Source organism: Drosophila melanogaster, chromosome 3R (genome assembly GCF_000001215.4).
Source record: "Drosophila melanogaster chromosome 3R".
Lineage (NCBI taxonomy): Eukaryota > Metazoa > Arthropoda > Insecta > Diptera > Drosophilidae > Drosophila > Drosophila melanogaster.
The window spans coordinates 8,446,597-8,468,806 of record NT_033777.3 but is presented as its reverse complement, the minus strand read 5'-3'; the positions used below and the strand labels follow the sequence as shown (position 1 = coordinate 8,468,806).

General features: G+C 44.6%; 1 protein-coding gene and 1 long non-coding RNA gene across 7 annotated transcripts in view; both read left to right on the top strand.

Moving 5' to 3' along the window:
- CG45263 (uncharacterized protein) overlaps positions 1-22,210 on the top strand; it is a 113,290-nt gene that overhangs the window by 8,811 nt on the left and 82,269 nt on the right. The gene's annotated exons all lie outside the window — the stretch shown is intronic.
- lncRNA:CR46125 (long non-coding RNA:CR46125) lies at positions 7,607-8,566 on the top strand. The gene has a single exon (NR_133365.1). It is a non-coding gene; the product is annotated as a long non-coding RNA:CR46125 (long non-coding RNA).

Sequence of the window (22,210 nt, the reverse complement as noted above, 5' to 3'; positions counted from 1 at the left end):
TTGGTGCTCCGGATGCACCGATCCCCCGCGTTTTTCCTCCCCCGATTAGCTGCAATCGGATCCGACTTTTGCTGACTTATGATTAAATGGCATTTCGTGCGAGTGAATCTCTCCTTGCCGTCTGGCTTATTCCGGAATCCGAACGCAAAGAACCTACAACGCTTTATGGTTATATCGTGCCTTCTCGAATGAAAGAAGTCCATGTCTCGAATGTTTGTTGCTGTTAATTTAACGCTAAATGAAGTGCGAAATTACAAAATAAAGCCCCGCTCGATGTGAGGCTCGTTTGTTTTTGGCTATGAAAAATGAAATCCGGTCTTGTTCGCACAGCTTGACTCATTTTGCAGTCCCGCAACATCACCCCACCTCCGCCCACGCTCGATAAACATAACAAAAGCGGCGGAGTGATGAGTTTGTTGTTATTTGAGTGCGCTGCGTTGCCGGGCAAAATTAGTTTCTTTGTGAATGGCTTTAATTGTTCGGTCGCTGGGAATGTCATGATTGGTTTTCGGGCAACGAAACTCTGCTCTGCACTGGATCTGGTCGAGCCAGATCGACGGAGCAGCGAAGCCAAAGGAAGCGGGATTTATGCGCTGGCAGCATTCCGGCCGACACTTTACGCCTCCCTGATTACACACGTGCGCCGGAAATGACAGCACGACAATTTGAGGAAACGCGAGCCTGATAAGCCGGGCCGTTGACTTCGTGTCTTGGACTATAGGTGCACTGAGGGAAAATAGCATAAGAAAATATGGATAGGCTCAGTTGGGTATTGTATTGTGTTAACTGCTTAAAGGAGTTGAAATTCTTTCCCAGTGTAAAAGGCAATCCGCCTGCGACCTCAGGTAGGCGCACTAATGCACATTTAATGCACTCCCTCTGATAACAACCGAAACGCAGGTAGGGAGGCAGAGTCAGGCCCTGAGTCACCTGGTAATGACCAGCAATTGCCCAACAAAACGCTGTCATTCATAGCGAGAGTCCTGTTCAAACAATTTGCTCTGTCTATAAATAATTAATGCCCACGGGGCAGACGGGAAAATCGTCGAGCGGAGGCTGGGCGCCTGCCAATTATCAATTCAGCGAATTCAGCCTGCGACGCTCCTTCGGATTCTACCGCGATAAATGCACAGAGAGAAAATTCATTCACATTTACAATGACATTCTATTCTATTGTTATTGCTCTTGATAAGCACAAGGAAGTACAATGTGTCGGGATTAAGATAAGTTAAATTAATTTGCATATACAAATTAACAATGTTTGAAGGCCAGCAAATTATTACTTAACTTATTAAAAGATACATAGTAGGCCAAACTTAAAGTCCACTTGATGTATTGAAAATTGGTTTACTTATGCTTTAAACAGTGTATGCCCAATTTAAAATGGCTTTTCCCTGTGTGCATACTCAAGTTGAAATGTTAACCCGGCTGGAGCATGAATATCGATGATGGCTCCCACTCCTCGCATGATGAATCAACGATTGGCAGCGCTTCATGACCAAACCGCTACCCATACCCACACCCACACCCAAACCCATACCAATATCCACATCCATACCCATACCCTTACCCATACCCCTTAACCCCTGTTTGCCGCCTGTGGCTTGATTGCTTTGCTTCTTGGCCGTTTTGTGTGTGCCGGAATAATAAGCAGAAAATAATGCACTCCCTCCGGGGACTGCTCCCACTCCAAGGGCAATCAAAGTGATTTACTTGCATCCCCGATCCCGGCTCGGCTCATCTGTGTGACCTGTGGCAGCTGCAGTTGCGACCGGCGACGACCGGAGTTTCAAACATTTTTGCATAATTTATGCAATTTTAATTTCCAAAAGCTCGACCAGAGTCATCATTATCGCAGAGATGGCCACAGATAGTCAAGTGAAATGCGGAATGGGGTAGGTGCTGTGGAATTTGCACTTTTGCCCTTTATATTACTTTTCCAAAAATTATATCTGAGGTCGCCACAAAAGTTTGCCCTTCGTTCTGTGACCGAAAAACCCCACCACCCACGCCCTCCTGTCCCTTAACTCGCTTCTGTTACCAGTTTGCATTCAATTTTGCGCCATCGTCCGTCTGTCCGTCCGTCTGTCGTTGTCATCGTCATGGCTGGCTAACAGTTTTCGCCATTGTTAGGCGCCCAGTCCCTACCTTCCACCCAACCCCCTCTTTCATTATTCCAAGCAATCTTTCCCGCCTTGTCTATAACTCGGTGTATAGTACACCTTTCTCTGTTTGCGGCTTTATGGTCTATGGCCACGCAATTTACCTGTTTCTTTCTTTCTTTTTTTTTTTCACCCGCCACATTCGGATTCGTATTCAGATTTAGATTTAGATTTTCTGCAGAATTGTTTCCGAAAAGTTCATTAGAAAGTGTTTTGTCTGATGCGGTGCTGTGCACAACCAAAGCCCTAACTATTGCGCCACGGTCATGGATAAGATACACCGGTGGTAGAAAATACTAGAAAATAACAACTTAAATCGAATGACTTGAAAGAATTATCTGGCTATTTCCGGCACAAGTTATTGACTTTACCAATAACATGTACCTATTTTGGGTACTTTCACAAAAATGGCTTGATATATTGTAGTTTCTAATTACCCATTTACTCTGTTTCCTAATCATTCTTTAGGCGAACCACCCACTGGTTAGTTTCCTTTCTTGCCCCGGGTTAGCTTGAAGTTCCCCTTTCGTTGGTGGGTCAACTGGCCCGCGATGTCCCATTGATTGCCGCCAGTGGCCAGTTAGGGATCTAGGTGCTAATTACACTGCATACCCCCGAAAGGATTTCGTGCGTGCTCGAGCTATCTTGATTGAAGCGAATGCCCTAAGTGTTTTTGAATTAAAGTGTTTGCGTTGCTCACATTTGGCTGTTGTGGTTGTCAATGGTCGCTTAATTAGCTTTTGAATGCTAGGACAATTGACGGTGCCAGGGGGCGTTGGGGGGTGGTGTAATTAATATTCAATATGTGAGAACCAGCCCCGCAGCTTTGACTATCAGCTAATTAATAGTGTTTGGCTTGACTGCTCGCCCACATTCGAATTTACAGACATACATATGTACGAGTATGTGTATGTTTGTGTGTGGTGGCGGCATGCGAGAGGAACCGCAGCGACCACAACAATTCCATACGCACACGAGCGAAACTCAAGCCAAGCGAACTGAATCTAACATCATTATCGAAATCACGCAAATATTTACCCAAATAATTTGTCAACTTGACGTGGGAACCGAAGCTTTAAGCGGCTAATGCGATACCGCTTAGCTGGCTTCCATTTTCGTTGCTCAAGGATATATCCTCGTTTAAATTCCAGCTGGTTGGCATAAAAATCCAGCGAGGTGCGCATAATCCTTTATGAAATTTCTTTTCACCTTTCTGGCTGCTGGCGGTCGCTTTTCGAGCGCCTTTGGCTGTTGGCCATAAAATTAAAATTTCTTTACAAGCATTAAACGCTAAATGAACCTGAAAATTACGCAAATCGCACAGGCCGCAGAGTCCACACACACACACACACACACCACACAAGTACAGGCATACCCACACAAAACAGAAAAAAATGTCCTGGAACAATACAACAAAGCGGCGATAAAAGAGAGCCAAACACCTTGACAGCAGGTGGAAAAAAGCGGAAACGAGGAGGTCGACGAGTTGACATTGACATTGCGGGGTCGAAGGGATGACAGAAAGCTTGGCGCGGATTGAACGAATGAATCTGGCAACAGAATTTTACGCCTCACTGTGTCGGTCGCACCCATACATCCACACACACACACACACACACACACCCATTTGGGCAACACACACGCACGCACACACATCCTGTTGCCAAGTATCCGTGTGCACGTCAAATTATGACAGTCGCTGGATTAAGGACCACCTGCCACCTGCCCAACTCCCACATCCACTGCCACCTCCCATTACCCATCACCTACTTATCGACGGGGCTAAGGGCAACCTGTTTTTAGGCCAGCTCGCAAATTTGGTTTCCACTAAATGCAAATACCTTTACCAGCGGAAAAGGGCAAAGGGTTCAGCAGGTTCAACTCACACGGATGACTTGTTACTGCCGCAGTGGAAAGAAAAAAACGAGCTCAACAGATTACACTCCCAAAAGGGTTTAGCACCTAAGGGATGGCATATGGAATGAAAATGTATTTATATCTAGAAAATCTTTTTATAAAAAGGATATTTTGTTTATAAGTTGCTTGCTTGCTCACTTTAAGGAAAACTTTGTAGTTGCGCACAGTGCATAGTGGAACTTAGGTTTGAATATAGTTGCATTAAAAAATCGATTTCGATATACATATTTATATAACTCAACAAATTTTCACAACACATTTTTCTGGAGTTTTCTATATTTTCTTATTACGGAACCATATTTCGCCTGTCGCTCTAAAAGGAAGGACGTTAACCCGACACAAAATGTTGACTTTTCTTCGGTTGTTCGCTCAACTGGGGAGCGATGGCTCATAATTTGCTTATGCGTGTGTTTGCGCCCCATGAATATAGATTTTCCTTTCCGCCCACTGCGTTGGCACAAATATGCGTCCTGAGCCATCGGAAAACATGTTGTCCCTAAAAGCCAGCCACGCAGGCCAGCCAAAATCGAAGGAGAAGCCAAGCGTTGCCAAAGAGAGACACATTTTTCGGAGCTGTTTCCTTGGGGTGTGGCAACATAAAGGTGTTGACACATTTTGTGTTGATTCTTATTGGGGCTCTAAGCCGATTTTTTTTCCAGTCAAACACACACGCAGGCGAGTCTAATGGGATTGTCCTTGGTGTCCTGGATGAGGGAATAGGATGTGGTGTACGGTGTATATTTTTGGGCCTGCAATCAATTCTCATTTGGCTGCCTCTTTTGTGTTCCTTTTAAGATCCACTCCTCATATCTTCGCCCACTAACCAGATTGCATTTTTCTTTCTGCTTACAGGTAAGCCAAGTGATGGAATCGTATAGATGGCGATTGGAAGAGCCAGCAATGGTTACTGGTAAGTTGCCTCCGTGGAACGGGCTGACAATGCTACAAGTACTTGCCACGGTGTGCAGTCTAACATGACAGTCCTGGCCAAATCGGTGCACCTGTTGACGATGGACGGGGAGCAGCGGCACAAAGTAGTGCTAAACAAAAATGAGGGACACATTTCGCTGGAAATTTTTGCCAGAACTCAGCCGTACCCTCGATGTTCGCTCTGATAAATCTTGAATGGCGGTAGGGAAACGCTCGAAAGTGTATAAATAAAACAAAATGAAAATCTAATTTAAAGCGAGCCAAGGCAGCCGGGCGTCAATAATTGCCCTGAACTGAAATTATGCTGAAAGATTAAAGTCATTTATTATAATTTATTTATTTTTGTTTTGTGCTCCGCCGTTGCCATGCGCTCGTATGGATCCCCGACAGGATTATTTGTCGTTGGGACGATGGGGCGATGGGGGGAGTCCTTCGCAATTACTTTGAAGTGGCGCACTAGCCGAACTATGTACTCGCAGGGCCGTGGCGCCCCATTAAATTTGCCACACTTCATTGGCTCGCACAGAAATAATAATTTATTATTTAATTTCGCTCGGACAGCGGCGGCTGCTGTGTCCCAGTGTCCGTGGGCGTGGCACTGGGCGAACTTGGTTTAAAGTAATTAATTTCGGGAAGTGTCAAAGTTGCTGCATGGCCACGCCAAACTTTTCGTCTGTCCCCGCAGGAGGATTGGGAAATTGGAGCTGGTGGTAGAGATGGAGGTGGAGGTGGAAGTGGATCCGGATGTGGCCGGGGGTCACGACGGCGCTTTTTTAAACCAATCGAGCACTGCAAAGAATATATATGTTTACCATTAAAAACGAGGAAGAACGAAAAAACTCGTCAGCGGATGCTTCAATATCCTGGCAATTATAAATATAAATGGACATGTCAATATAATTGCTGAGCCTCAGTATAGGAACTTTCGAATCAAGCTGTCTGAATTATTGTAAATATATTTCAGCGTTTTCATATCAAGTATTTATTTATCTTCGCTCCTTTGTGGAAGCCACAGGGAAATTTAAACATATTAATAAATAAAAGCAACTAATAAGAATATTTTTTTTTTCAAATCGCTTGGAGTAGATCATGCGGCGATGATATATACTTTACATGAGCCCATGGGTATTTCAGCAATAAATAATTGTTTATTATTAAACAATTACACAATAATAGCGCCATACAGTTGGATGGTTCATTATTGTTATGTGAAATTAGCCAACTATTGAGAATTGGAAAAATTTGACCGTCATTGATTTTCGCTTTCTGAATAATGAAGCTATTATTTTGTTTACAAGTTTACAGGGCTTAAATTTTAAAGCGCTAAAGGTCATGAATTTCATGGCCCTTTTCCGAATGCTTTTCGCATATCTGCTGTTTGTTTTTCCGCTTTCGAGTTCTTTTCCGCAGAGCTCATCTGCAGCTTTTCTGAACGCTTTTCCTCTGACCTCGCCTTAGGCTACAGTGGCAGCAGCAAGTTAATTTCCACTCGCGATTTGCCAGTGGACACTGTGCATGAAGACGCAGAATAAATAAATTAAAAAATGTTAATTAATTTTTAATATGCCGAGTCCCGCCAGCACCGAAATTCATCATCTTCAAAACTGCAATTAGCCTTTAATTTACGATGTGCCACGCACCCCGAATATGTTTCGAATGTATTTAGGTGTCTGGAAAAAATTTTCATAAATTAAGGAGGACCCTTTTCGTTCGCTTTTATCTCAATGCCTCCTTGCTGCTGCTGCTGCTGCTGCTGCTGCACAATCATTTAAATGCGTAAATTCTCATAAGGCATTTTGTGTAGCATTTTATGGCATACTTAGGCCAGACCCGGGAATCCTCTTCGCTGGTCGGGGATGGCCATTATTCAAGGTAATTTAATTTGAGTAGAATTACGGACTTGGCTGGCCAAAATCGAAGCCTTCTCGACCGTCTACGGCCAAGGAGGTGGCGAGAAACCGCAAACGGAATGGCCAAAACCGAGGCAAATCCAAACAAATAAACGCTTGACCCACTCCGGCCAACAATGAGCAATGTGCCAAATGAACGGCCAAAGTTCAGCAACTGGGCAACTGGAAGCTGGAAGCTGCAAACTGAAAACTGAAAACTGGGAACTGGGAACTGGCAACTGAGCTGGCGAAAACATTTTAAATGCAAATGAAGTGCCGCACTTAGGAAGCCGTCAGCTGAGCAAAAAAAGAAAAAAAAAAAAGTGGTGAATGCTGAGTGCCGTTGAAAATGGCTGATAAATTAGAGAGAGAGCCTGGCACCATGGCTCGATTTTAATAAACTTCAAGCCGAAAAGCAGCAGCAGCTCCAAAGTATGTCAAAAACTGCCTAAAAGCAAAAAACACCCCTCTCATCTCCTAGCGCCACTCAATCAAGCCTCGAGCGTCTCCCCTTGAAATTGCAAAGTTTTGGCAACCGGATTCAAAACGTATTTTTATGATAAAAAAAGAGGAAATTTTAAAAACAATTTTTTGTTTCCCATAGCCTTGCCGGCCGTTTGCCTTCTGCTCAAAAAGAATATAAAAAAAAGTGTCCGGGAAAAGCGCTTATGGCATTTGACTGGCCCCCAAACAATCTAGCAAATTGAAATGCTCGTAAATATTAATCAGTGGCCACCGGACAGATATCTTCTAGCCTTGGAAAAGCAAAAGCCCGGGATGGGTCAAGTTGTCAAAACTTTCGCATACATTGAGTGGAGCTTAGATTGTGATAGACTCTGGGGTTTGTTGCTCATTTCGAGGAATTCGCGTGATTTATTTGTTGCATAACTCGGCCCGGACTCAAGCTAAACTGAAGTGGGGCGAAAAACTTGCAAAATAAATTGAAAGCAACAAAAGTTTGTCAGTCGCACGCCGACCCACCGACAAACTGGAGCGTAAAAGTTTTGCCCTGCAAGTAATGTACTGTGGAGGCGCTTGTAAAAAATTACTTGCATACTTTTTGGCGCGCTTATAATTGTTTTCCATTCCCGGGTCCCGCAACTTACTCGACTCGGCATTCAACATTCTCCCATTCAGCATCCAGGATTCAGCATTCTTTGCTACCCGGCAGCAGTTTCCATATAACTCATTAGGCAAAAGTTTAATGCGAATCCCCACCAACCGCTCCCAGCTGCGGGAGTTTATGTTGAGATTTACTTTAACTACTCTTGCGCCTGCAACTATGCAATAAATTGTGCGAAATTCTGTGTCCTCCTCTCCGTTCTGCAAGCCCTTCAACCATTGCATAGCCATGACCCACATTGGGTTGCTGCCGAGTGGGTTAGTGGTGGTCCAAAGTTATATAATAAGCAGCATTAGCTACACATGTTCGTGGTAAATCGCTCCGGGGAGGCAGAAGGATCAGGACTGGCTGCCGGACATTATTCAGTGGACGCCGCCGCTGCTCAAGTGCAAGTGCTGCAAAGTCAGATACTTTCCGCTTCCCGCATTGGGTGTATATGCCACACCCCCCCATAACACCACCACACCACCACACCACCACACCACCACACCACCCCCTTTGTCACCCAGCTGAACTGGACTGTCGAAACTTTTCCAATCTAAGCTAAATAAAAGGAAAAGTCTCTCGTGTCTATCATGTCAGTAGGTATTTTATTATTTTTAACCTCGACGCTTCCCCCGCCACCCCATTATGCCACCACCCCACTAACCCCACCACCCACAGCACAACAACCCACCGCCACCGCACAGCTGTCGCTCAGTTAACCCACCCACTGAAAATGCTAGGAGTGCTCGTGCTGTCTTCTGCAACTAATTTGTCAATGTCAAGTGTTATTTCTTATATTCTCTCGCTCTTTTTTTGTACTTGTATTGCCTGAATTTTTGTGTTGTTTCTGGTTGTGGGTCTTGCAAAAGTTTTGCGCACGCACACCCACAACGAGATACATCACTCCAGGTTATCCGCACGCACACACACACACACACGAACACCATGCCCCATCTTTGGAAACCGCGTCGCTGTTGCACGTAATCTGCTATATCAATGTGGTGTGTGCCTTAAGGCGATCGTGCATGGGGTGCTAGACAAATATGGACTCGCATTAACTTTTAAAAACTCAAGCCAGTGGCTGTTGATTTTCAGATATAACTCTAACTAAGCAAAAGTTGTTTTCAATAATTTCCAGTGGAGTTGAACCAAAGAACTAGGAGGTATCTTATTTCACTTACTCCGCACTCAGTAATCTTTCCTTTATATTCGCAAAAAGTGAAGTTTCAATTAGTCAAAGGCCGCTTTAAAAATGGGTCTCAAGTGATGAGGCAGGCAAAAGGCGCTGACAAACTTTTTTGGCAGCTTATAAAAACTGTTCAACCAAGAGAGGACCTGAATCCTCGAAGTTGGGTGGCAACAAAACGAAGACTGCCATCGGGCCGGCAATAGTTTTTGGGGGAACGGGAGCTGCCAACTTCAGTTAACAATCAGCGTCAGTCGGCAGCCAGGTGACAGTTTTAAGAGGAGGATGCCCCTGCGCTCGGCGGTGCCTGCCTAATTGCTGTCTTGCTTCGAAATTCGCTAAGTAGATTTTCTTGTATGGCATTTTAGCGGAGCAGTACAGTTGACACTTTGTGTCAAAGTTCATTGCAACAGCAGTCGGTCAGAGGTCGTCGTCAGATGTCCTTGTTGTCATTGTTGTTGCGTGCCCAGGGCGCATTTTTCGCTTGTTTCGCTTCTTATTTATTTTATTCCTGCTGTATTTCCTTCACGTTTGATGCTAATTAATTGGATGGGGTTCGGCTGAGGATCCACTACAGCCGCGCTTGTTTGCCAAATTAATGGGCAACTGTTCAAGTGCTCAGGAGGAGCTTTAGCAAAATACTTTTTAGCGGATTTCAATGGGAAATGCCATAATTGTATGGCACTCGAGTGACGTTCGCATTACAATTGAAGGGCAAAGTGGGCGGATGGCAAATGGCGGATGCGATGGCGTGGCATGACGAGGCATGTGAGCGGAGGCACATGTGAGCGCGCCAGCGTAATCACATGGCCCAGTGAAATTATTGAATGCCTGGCAAGGACATAATACAATTCAAGTGCAAGTATGTAGAATTTTGTCATGCCAGGACAACGCAAATCCCAAGGAAATACAAGGATTCCGACGAACAGAAGCAGGAGGTGCGCGTAATTCAATGTCTATTAGCCATAGCGCAACAATTGCTTTTTACGCTCATCAACGGCGACACCCAAAATAATGCCCCTCAGCCTCATCATGTTTCCGAATCGGATTTTCCCGACAGGAGATGGGGCTTTATGATGATGGCAATGGCCATGACGATGATGCTGATGCGGATGCCGAGCAGCTGCTGGCTGTTTTACAATAATGCCAAGCAGAACAAGGAGCGGCACATATGCTCCCCGAAAGCAGTAAAAAAAATGCTGTGACAAAAATTGCCTTGCAAAGTTTATAAAAATTAAGCGTGAAATATATATATTTACTAAGCTAACTAACTGTCAAAAGCACAGCACGTAGCCTAAACATACACTGGGGGAAAAAATGAAATTATAAGATTAAAGATTGTTATGATATAGCCTGAATATCGTTCAATCGTTCAATAAAGGATGTTTCTTGCGCTTCAAAAGCCTACAGATCGATTATCTATTTTGTAGATGTCAGCAGCCAGAATCAGCAAACAAAAAGAAAAACCTATTTTGTAACAGATACTCGAACAGTTGACATTTTTTCTTTGTGCAGCAGCTTGGGGCACAATACCTGCCCATGTCCTCGCCCCCCCTGGCCACCCAAACTGACCTGACTACTGCCATCACTTGCGCTAAATTAGATTTGGCCCGTTTCAGACTCGTTCGGCGTTGTCGCTTCATTTTGTCAATTGTTTGGACTTGTTAGACTCGGATGGTGGACGGACGAGTAAATGGCCAGAAGCCGGGAGGAAGGAGCTTGAAACTGGGAGCTGGGAAATAGAGGAGGACACAATGACTAACACTGGGCAAAGGCTCATTGTGAAAGCGTGTGTCCAGGGCGGGCATTGTGTTCGGGGACAGTGTCCCCTCAATGCCATGAGCTAAGTAGATTAGGGCCAATTACAGCGGCATCAGCATCACCGTCACCATCGCCATCAGCGGTCGAGGCAGTGCCTCCATTGTTCGTGGGCTCTGCTTGAGGCCGCCTAGCTGCCCTGGCCGCCCTGGCTGCCCTTTCTGCTCGTCCTTGTATTTGGTTGTTCGAAAGAATCCAGCTTCTTGCTCCTAACCGCCTAATGTGCCAAAAAGCCAAATGAGTTTGCCTGCACAAACACAAGCCACCGACGACGTCGACTGGCAATGCAAATTCTACTAACTCCGATGCCGGTGAAATGCAATCGTCGACCACGGAACACGTGCAATGAGTGCGGTGGCTTTTCCGTCATACGAAAGCCAAGGCAAACACACACACACACACATACACACACTATCGCTTGGGAAATTCCATGGCATGAATACGAAATATTAAAGTTTCCTCCTCACGGGTAACTCAAGGTTGAAGGAAACCATACTCATACCCTTCAAAATTGATTTTCCTCTTTTTCGGGCGCTAAATTAAACTAGAATCCTTGGGTTCCAGGGACTTGAGCATTCACTTTAAGATCTTAAGGGTTTTGCCATTGGTGTTCTCTTAGGAAAATATGCATGCATTCGTTTAAATTCTATTGAACTTGCTTTATTTTCCCTTGCAATGGACTCACTTCACTGATAACTTGAATAAAAATATTTCATATTCCATGAGCATTGGAAAAATATTTTACTGACTTTAATAGGAATCGAAATCATTTATGTTCTCGCAAAAACTTTTTAATGTATTAGTTTCCAATTCATGCAATTAAATTTGGATAGCATATATTTCAGTCTGAAAAATTGTTTCGGCAATTAGGTCAATGCTTTCTATGCAGCCAGCAAAATATTCGGCCATGACTATATTAATTCTGTATTTTAAAATGCATTTTCAATCAAACCATTTGCGGTCCTCATGTCGAACAAAAGCAAGAATTTGTAAAGGTTTTGATGAAGTTTTAAGAGTATTCAGTGATTCGTGTTGACATTTAATTTTCGGCGTTCGAATACTGTGTCATGAAAAACAGCAACAACAACACGGAAAACGTAATTATTCATAATTCAATTTTCCATCGCTAGGTGGCGCACGCTTACAATTTCCCGGCAACCGCCAACGACACAATCTCTACACGTGTGTGGGTATGTTGTATTGGTATGTGTGGATCCGTATTTGTGTGCAGTTAATGTGCATTTGGAATGCATACGGCGTTATGCAATATTAAGCATACGCATTTGACGTGTTTGCTCGGGAACAGGCTGATTGTTTGGTTTTCCCAGCCAGGTGGGCGTGAACCGAGGACCTGGATGTGAACGTGGCCAGATGGATGGCTGGATAGCTGGATAAATGGACAGTGGGACTGCAGGACAAATAGAGAGCCAAGCAGGAGGCCAAACAAATGTCAAAGCAAACCGAAATTCACATCTCGTCCTCGACATTATATTGCCGTGTGTTTATTTAGCCGAGAATGCAGTGCGATGGCATCCTGGCGATGCCAATGCCAATGCCGTCGTGCAATGCGTCGTGTGCAGTTGCCAGGAATTATGTATGATATTGGTGTTGGCTCTGATGCGGCTCAACTAATTGTGTTTCGTGCCGGCAAACAAACCTAAGCCCAGCACGTTGCTTGCCGGCACTAAATTCCCATCAATTTATGCATTTATTTCATTGCTGCACGCCTCAAAACCAGCTGTATTCTGTGGACAAAGCGCAATTAGGCCAGGAAGAAGACGTTTGCACACACACACACACACGCACATTTCTGGCATAAATATTTCAACAGCATAATTAAAATGAGGCTTCCTTCGCAGCAGCAGTAGCTGCAGCTAAGGTTGTCCCACTTTGCATTGCCACAGCCGGGCGTTTCGGATCCGGATTCTTACAGTCAGGCATTCACCATTCTGCGCGACATATCCGCTTGCCGGGCATTTAGGTTTCATTCAGCCACTGCAAGTGCAACTGCAGCTGGAAAGGAGTGGAAACTGCATCTCACCTTCCGGCTCTCTGCAAACGGATATCCGTCGAACGCTGAACGCGACTCACGTTCCAGCTGCATTTTTCTCCAACTCGAGCTGGGCGAAGAGAAAAAGAGAAGTGGAACAGAAACTGCTGAAGAAAACCCAAAGGGGAAGGCTTTCCTTTGTTAGCTCAGACATTGTAAAACAGAAGGAGCGACAACAAGGACCCTGGCGAAATGGAAATGGCCATTAAAAGGAAACACTTTGCGCACTTTAATTTTTATTTAGCGCCTTGCAAAACAAAAAAAAAAAAAGTCCGAAAGAGCGAACAGGATACTGAGAAAGAACTGTGGCGAAAAGAAAAACCGAAGCAGTTGAATGGGTGGAAATTCGACATTAAACAATTACACAAGTTTCGCTCATAATAGTGTCTTGTGTCTTGCTTTTGATTACCGCTGCAAAATGGAGTTACTGCCGTCGAATACTTGGCCCACATTCAGTGCGGCTAAGTGCAGATCCTGCCCTCAAAGGACTCGCATGTCTAACTGCTATCCTTCCATTGCGTTGGCTTAATTTAAATAAATGCCACACCATGTGACCGGAGCCCAACCCCTTGACCACCCGCTGTGGCCCCCAGTTAAAGGTCACCCGCTGGGTGAATCGCGACATTTTTGTGTTGTGACGTTGTTCAGGCGAAGGCAATTTGTTGCTATTATTTTGGTAACACTTTAATTTCTGTTTTGCGACCCCGCCACACGACACGCAGCACACAACACAGCGTGAACTAGTTAGGTGGCAATAAGGATATGGCGTTATCCTTTTACCAGCTATTTAGCATTTAAATGCTCTGAGCTCTGTCCCCGTTTTATCCCATTTGCAGTGTCAATGGAATGGGCATAATGGTTTCGCGGAAGCATAAATAGCATTTGCTTGTATTGTTTTTTTTTTGGTCGGGATACGATTTTAAAAGACTTTCCAAAGTAGGGCAGTGATTTGCAGTCTTATGTTAAATGCTTATGTAATTCAAGGGTATGCTTTGGTCGAGTGTCCTACTTCTTTTACTTAAGTCAATGTGCTTGTGTTTGATCTGATTTGCTAAAACCGTGCTGATAGCTTTGTAATGCCAATTTCGATTAATCTTGATTCTGTTTCAGATCTTAATGCTAATGAGAATGTTAGGGAGAAATGCCACTCTTGTTGGTGCAAATTTTTTCCTAAGCTTTATTACGCATACACCCGAGCTACCAGTGGATATTCGCCCCTCTACTTTCTACTCCCCTTACGTATCAACTTCACGCACTTCATCGAGTTGCAAGTAAAGTTGCTTCTGGTCGAGAGTTTATTTTACACATGAGCTGCGCTGAATTGAGTTACATAAGTTGAGCGAGCTAAATCAACTCTGGGGTGTACAATTTTTACGCCATTTATTTAAATTCTCTGCGAGTGTGTCTGCGTGATTTCTCGAGGGCGTGGGTAAATTGTACACACTTCTACGCTAAGGAGATGTAAGCTGGCATCACTCCCCACCTCCAAAAAGCAAGCAAGTTAAGTCAGGAGCATTATGAGCATTTCTTTGTGATTCACAAAGAAGAATCTCCCCCTAGCTATGAAATTTCGATGGTAGAGAAAGTAGGGACTGATGCCACTGACAGGCAGTCACAATTCACTCGCCACACAGCGCAACTAAGCCCGCACCAAAGTCACCGCCGCCCAAAATGTAATAAGCAATAACAGTTACCAGCATAAGGGGGCGGGCGGAAAGTGGGCGGGGCTGTGGTTTGTCAAGGCGCGAAACTGAAATGGCGCAACTTTATTTAATATCCGTAAGCAATGCCAGCCAAACACAAAGATAGCGAAATGGGGTATAGGGTGGCGCACACTCGGGCGTATGCGTAATATTCGGTCGCTCAGGCAGCATAGCAAAATGTTTGCATTCACCAAATTGCCTTGCGTGTCAACACTAAATAGCAGACAAGTCTAAATACTTGTACCCGGGCCCCAACTTGCCCCCCCCCCTACATAAACTGAAAAGTTTTGAATGTCGCGCAGTTGTTCTGCGGTTCGCTCTTTCGAAAATATTTTCGAGCTGAATTTACGCGTTCTTGGCACACACTTTGAACATCCTTTTCAACTGTTTGCCCACACATACACAAGCAGTTTTCATACATTGAGAACAAAATTGGGAAGTAGTATCATTTCATTTTCATCGAAAATCCCAATTATGTTTATTAAATGATTGTGGTTCAATAAACTTATTTTTATTACATGTATTTCGTTTCTTTGATTTCTTTCTTTCTATGACTAAAAGGTAAGCGACTTAGGCTGTGAAACTTTTCTCTCTGCACACGCATTTGTTAGCCAATATTTGTTGTTGTTGATTTTAGCCGAAAAGCAAAGGAAAAGCAGCTTAACTTATGTCAACCCGATAACATCGTGGGACCATAAATGTCTCCCCAGACAACACCATCCCGTCGATCCCCTCGATTCCGCCCCATTCCCCTCAAAAAACATCGAGACAGAAGAAATCGTTGGGACGATGCGAAATCAGTGGAAAGCTTTTCAGAAAGTTTTTGTCAAACATTTGTGTGGCACTTGTAAATTTGTTGTGATTTCTTGATAGCTCCTTATACCAGGCGCACATGTGTGTGTGTGTGTGTGTGTGTGCGTGTGTGGGTGTGACGTATACGTATGTATGTGAGCCCCACCCATTTTCTCAGCCCCCTGGATGTAGGCTGTGAATTTTATGAATTTTCATGTGCTTTCAAGCGTGGCTGCAGAGGCAGACGAGAAAATGCCAACATGTGAAAGAATTCGCTCACTACTACCCCCGCCGACCCCCTTTTGGGATGTGTATGGGAAAAGTTTTTCTTTTTCAGGCTTGAGTAACTTCATTAGAAAGAATTTAAAGCAGCCGCTGGCGTTGATTTATGGCAGATATATATCCGCAGGCGGAAATGATTATGATAGAGCAGAAAGGAAATGAGAAACGAGCATGGCGAACCGAACCGAATTGAGCTGAGCTGTACGGAATGGAGAAAAGCCAATAACAGCTCCTCTCTGTTGGCAAATTATGAGCAGCCCTTGATTGAGTGCAGTGAAATGCACGCGCAGAAGGCAAATTCTTATCGCATCCTCACCAGTTTCCAGTTCCAGTACGAAATCAATTTTCCCAATGGAACCCGAAAGCAATGACATCTACTCACCCCACTTATTTTCTTCTTACAATTCTTGTTTTTTTTTTTTTATTATTTTTTTTTTTTTTTTGCTTTTGCAGTTAGCTAACTTTACACAGCTTGCGGTCAGCTTGGCATTTTTTTCGTGCAATCTGCGGAAGAGAAAGAAATTCCTGTGCAGCTTTTGGCACTCTATAAAAGCAGAAATGGCGGAAAAAGCTAAAAAAAAAAAAAACGGGGAGTGGCTAAGAGATTCCATGTCCTTGGGAGGGGGCCACGCCCCCTCGTTGCTGGCACTTCATCATCATTTTGGCCCCCGCCATCAAAATGAAATGTCAAACTAAATGGCAACAATTTTGATTGAATTTTTTTACGGAGTGCCAGGGCAGTGCTCGCAATTTTGGCTGACCAAAAATGAGCTGGCAAATAGCAACACGTTCCACTGAGGAAATCCATCTGAGGTTTTTCCACTCGATTCGCATGCCGAGACTTTTGGACTTGGGCTGGGCTCTAAAAATGCCACGAGACGTGACGTAGAGGCTTTCGAAATGCCAACAATAAAGTGCAATTCATTCTCTAAACAGGCTGCATGTCCTCCCATGCAAGTGGCACATGGAATGAAGGAATCACTGTCCCGCGGGGTTTTACCCACATATACAAAAAATACATATATTCCGTATGTGGCACGGCATTTTATGACAATGCCAATCTAAGCGAAAGCGAGGAAGACGTTGACATATTTTTCTTGACAACGTGCAGTGCATTTCTTTCCAGGCCGCTGACAAAATGTGCCCGTTACCGCAATCCAATGATCCAGAGGCGGCGTCGCTGGCAGCAAATGGGGTTTTGGGCAAACAAGCCATTGTGATATAACCCAAAGGGTTTAGAAATCCCATATTCATTACCAATCATCAACCTGTTTTGAAGCGGGTAGTCAAAATATTGATGCCATTTCGGCGGGCATCCCCCTCCCCACAGCCATCGCTTATTCAGGACCTATGGAGGCGGAACCCCCGTATCCTGGCTGACTTTGGAGCTGGCTGGGGGCTTAGACTGCCGACTTGCAGAGCACGAGACACAAATACTACATTAACCCAAATGCAAAGCCGTGCCAAGAGCCTGGCAAGTAAATGCCCACGGGACGTGTGCATATGTGAGCAGTAGTTTGTGTGTGTGTGAGTGTGTATCTGATGCATCTGGTGTATCTGGCGTGACTTTGTGTGTCGCCCGCATCTGACGAGTGGAATTGATGAGAATGCAATGCAGAAGGCTGCCAGTTGCCAGTTGCAGTTGCAAGTTGTCGTCTCGTGGTGCTTAAAGCGAGTCACTTATGCATATACTGGCAACCACGAATCCGTCGGAAGCTGTGATCACATTATCTGAACCTATTCGCAAGTTGACCTCAATTGGGATTGGAAAAACCATTAAGGGATTTCCTCAGCTCTGGCAGAATAAAGTTAATAAGATCATTTAGAATACATCAACAGCACTAGGCGCATTTAAGTGAATACGATTCATGGCTGATTACGTGAAACGGAGCCAAATGTTCTAAATATCCATTTCAATGGTCAATTACAGTGCCAACTAAACGTAATCACGTATCAAGTACATATATATTCCACGTCTGAGTAACAGATTATTAAGTAAAATGACTAGGGTCTCAGATTTAAGTTATTAATTATCTAAATGTTCGCCACTGTAAGATATTAATTTTGTTTTAAACAGTAATCACAAGATATCAGCGATTTCGGTGGCCTTCCGCAGTTACTCAAATGGAATTTAGGTAAATGCTGTTTCAGATCCGCTTTAAAGCTTCTTAAGACGGTTACCCCTTAAGTTGCAATACTCACTGTAATTGCTACTTGACTCCGGACAAAACCCCTTAATGCTGTGCAAACAAAGGACGAGTTTAAGCACCGCATAGTTAGCGTTAATGGTAATGCCTTGAACTTGAACCCAATTGTGAAGGGTCCCTTGAACGTTGTGGCCATTTTATTTGCATTGAGTTTTAAATAATTTGAAGTCGGCGAAAGGACGAACGGCCAATGCACAAGGACAAGTGCCAATAGGATGTGTCACCAAAAATATGAAATGGCCAACGAAGGCAGAAAAGGCCAGAAAAGGCGGCCAAAGAAACGAAAAGGCGAAGAAAGGGAAAAAGGTCAAAAACACTTGGCAGTACATTATCTGGGCCACTGGCCGTACTATACCATACCATGGAACACCATACCATACCATGTACCAAAAGGCAACTGACAACTGACGACGGACACACTGATGACAGACGCTCCGGCTGACATTTTCGTTATTATTCTTATTGCCGTTGAGTTCTGAGGTCTTGGAGTCCTGAAGTGCTGGACTGGCATCAGCTTCATCTATTGCTGATGCGGCTCTCACTCGGGCTGCTGCTGTTATTGTTGGCTCAATTTCCTAGCCATTTCCGGCTAGTCTTCTTCTTCTGCCTGGTAAAATTACGTAAAACATACAAAAACAGAAGTTTTCAACAAAGGGCATTTCGGGGATTTCGGGGTAGCTGGGCCGTGGAAATGAGGAAGGGGCAAGAAAAAAAAAAAAAAAAAAAAACACACAGACCGTGCGGGTCATTCCACTTGATTTCCGAAAAGGATACTGGCCACACAGGGCAGAAAAAATGCTCAAGATCGAAATGATGGAGGGGCGGCAAACGCTCGACCGCAAGTACAAAAGAAATGAACTGCTCGGCAACCGCCCACCAAGTCATACCGTACTTCTCCGCCACCCATTTCCATCGCCTTCAGTCATCGGCGTTCTTGCTGCTCACTCAATGGTCCATAAATCGGTTGTCAACTATTCAAATGCAGACAATTGATTACAGCGATAAAGCTGAAGAGCCTTTTGTGAGCGATTCATCCTGCCGCTCCTCCTACATTCCTCCGTTGCTCTAATGAAAGCAGCTGTGCCATTCACAGAGATATATGGGTGGGTATTCGGGGAATCGGGGAATTGAGGCAGGACTGAGATATCTAGGTGGTTATTTTCTTTTTTTCTTTTCTGCCCCTTTGATGAGCCGAAGCCGTAATGAGATGAGCCCAGGAGCCCAGGGGGAACGAGTTCGGAGTTGGCTTTGGGGCCTAAAATCGAGGAGGCGCAGAAAGTCAATAGACGGTAAAACCATTTAAGCCGGCCGCAGAATTAGGTTACACATTACTACAGTCAATAGTGGGAACTGGGTGCCCGGAACTGCAAGCTGCAAACTGCAGAATCGGAGGTGGTCTGTGTATGCTGCTTGCACCTCCATGAGATCGAGGCGCTTAGCTCATCCACTACCCAACTCCAACCCCTTTGAAGGTGCTTCGAGTACGGCAAAATATTTATTCACAGTTCGATAAATAAAACTCCATGTGCCTGGCAAATGCAAAGGCAAGCAGCCAAGGCATGGATCTAATGGCCTGGTATCCATCCATCCATCCAACCACCCATCCATCCATCCATCCATCCATCCATCCACCCATCCATCCGTCTGTAGGGTGAACCATACAACAACAAGCGGTAGTTTTAAATAAGAAATGAATACGACGCCTTTGTTCGGGCGCGGCGACTTGGACTTAACTTCAAGTTGGATTCAAAATAGGATTGGGATTGGTATCGATACTGGGACTGGGATTGCGATTGGGAGCAGACGGAGCTGAAGTTGCAGTTTGAATTTGAGTTTTAATATGGGGTATATATAGTCGTACAGCAGTATTTGCTTAGCTTATGCCTTCTCCTGCCCGTAAGCCCCGGGCATTTAACACTTTGTATTTACTACCGCAGCAAAAGCAATTGAAATGCTCGTTGGCAAAGCAATGGAAATGGCAGAACGACTTAAGCACATCTACCCTTGCAAGAAAGCTGCACTCGGGAAAAACGAATCCTTCTGAAATAACTAGATATATTTGCTTAACAATAAAGAGTAGAGTTTAAAGTTTGGGGTATAATGCCATAATACCATAATTGGATATCACGATATAAACTAGTTAAAGGTGTCTATTCTTCTACAAATTTATTCCACAATCCCAATGTAGTAGTCTTAGCAGTACCATCTTCGTTTTTCACAGTGGAGCTAAGGAGGGGAATGGGATCTGCTCCGACTTACAACAATAATGTTGCAGCAACGTTGATTGGGCTGCATCAGAGCGTCACAAGCGGCATTAGGAAGTGCGGCCACGTCTGGAACTGAATGTGGATATGGATGAGGATGTGGATCTGGTACCGGTATCGGGGCCAAAGAAATTGTTATGGCCCAGTGCAAGTGAATGTCCGTCCGTCGTCGCTCTGTTTATCTATCAGCCATGTGTACGAGTATGTGGTTTATGCTTTTTCTTCTGGCCGTGCGTTCTTTTTTAAGTTGTTGTGGTGGCTAGAAAACAATACCGAACTATAGCAGGAGCAAACAAATAGCCGGACGTGATATGCAGTCAAGAAAGCAGCGGGAATCGGGCGTTGAGCCGGAGCTAATTGGTAAAACTTCATCGAGCCATCGAACTGTCAATTGTCAAAAGGCAGCAGGTCAAATCAGGCCGCAAACTAAGTTAGGAAGTTGGTAAAACATAATTCGCCAGCCCTTTGGGAAAATCGCATTGCCGGTTGCCGAAACTGAACTTTGTGGGCGTTGGCGGCACCGGGCCTGCAGTTTATATAGAGCCTAGGCCAATAATTTAAGAAGTTCACGCTACACAAAGTTCAAGTGAAGTATGCCAGGTCTGGCTGCCTCGTCCTGAAAGATGGCAAACGGAAATTTACTGCAGGCACGAACAGCAAACGGAGCGGGGAGTCCTGAAGCGAAATGGCTAAGTGGGGATGGGAGAAAGCGGGGAAGCAACCATCAAAAAAAAAAACTGCAGAAGGGGAATTTTCCGTGGAGCGAAATATGCACATTTCCACACTTAATAACAAAATATGTTAAACAAAATCATTTGATGTTGGGCGTAATTTTTCCAGCTTGAGTGTTTCTGTGTTGCCAGAAGGCTAACACAAACCAACACCATCACACACACACACACACACATACAGCAAGCAACACACTCACACGAATGCGAAACACATGTTTACATGCAAATTACATAAAGCAGCAGCGGCAAACAAACGCAAATTATATGCTGCATACTCTTAGGCCTGCGACTCTGACTTCATATATCGAGTTACCAAAGTAAATTGTATAGGGACCGTTCCCTACATCCATTTCCGCAGAAAAACGGCGTCCAGACAATGTCGCGCCGCTTCCTGGGTCCTTTATAGGCGTCCACCCCACCCCGTATCCTGCAAGCCACCACTTTGCATACATTTAAAGTATTTTCGCTTTGCATACCCTGGCAGAGGGTATTATCCTTGAACTTCTTGAGAACCACACGTGTTTTAAGCTTGCCATTGAAAATTAAGTTAACATGAATTGATTGAAAGGACAAAAAAAAATTGAATTATTGGTTCGTGCAGGTGTAAGACAAGCTATATGAGCAGGATACATTAATATATAAATCAACTATTCTTTTAAGGACCTTTTTCAAGGGTATGCGTCCCTTCGTTCTGTAAAGTTTTCCTGTTATTATTTCGTTTTACCGCCCCTCCTCGAATCTCGTTGGCAGGAAGGAAAAAAATGCCACAGCGGCGTAACATGTAAACAAACTCATTTAACTGATTTTCAGAAAGGAAAACGTGGCTCCTGGGCATGGTGGTTGGTAATGGGCGGTGAGATTGCCAGGGCATGGGAATTGAGAGTGGGTCTGGAACGACCGCATTATCATCATCATCTCGGCTCTGTTTTTTGCCCGCAACTCTTTTTCAGCAGCGGCAGCAGCAGCAGCTGCCGTTGCCGCAACCTGAGGCTAGATTTACATGTCACTCGACTTAAGTTGGTGCTCGGCTTTAGAGCTCCTCCTGGTCCGGGACACCGCACCTCACCTCATCTCACTTTACCCCACCCCAGCTACCCGGCAGTCGTGACCACGGCGACAAGTTAACTTGCTCATTCTATCTGGCATCCAAGGATCCCGCAATGAGGATCCC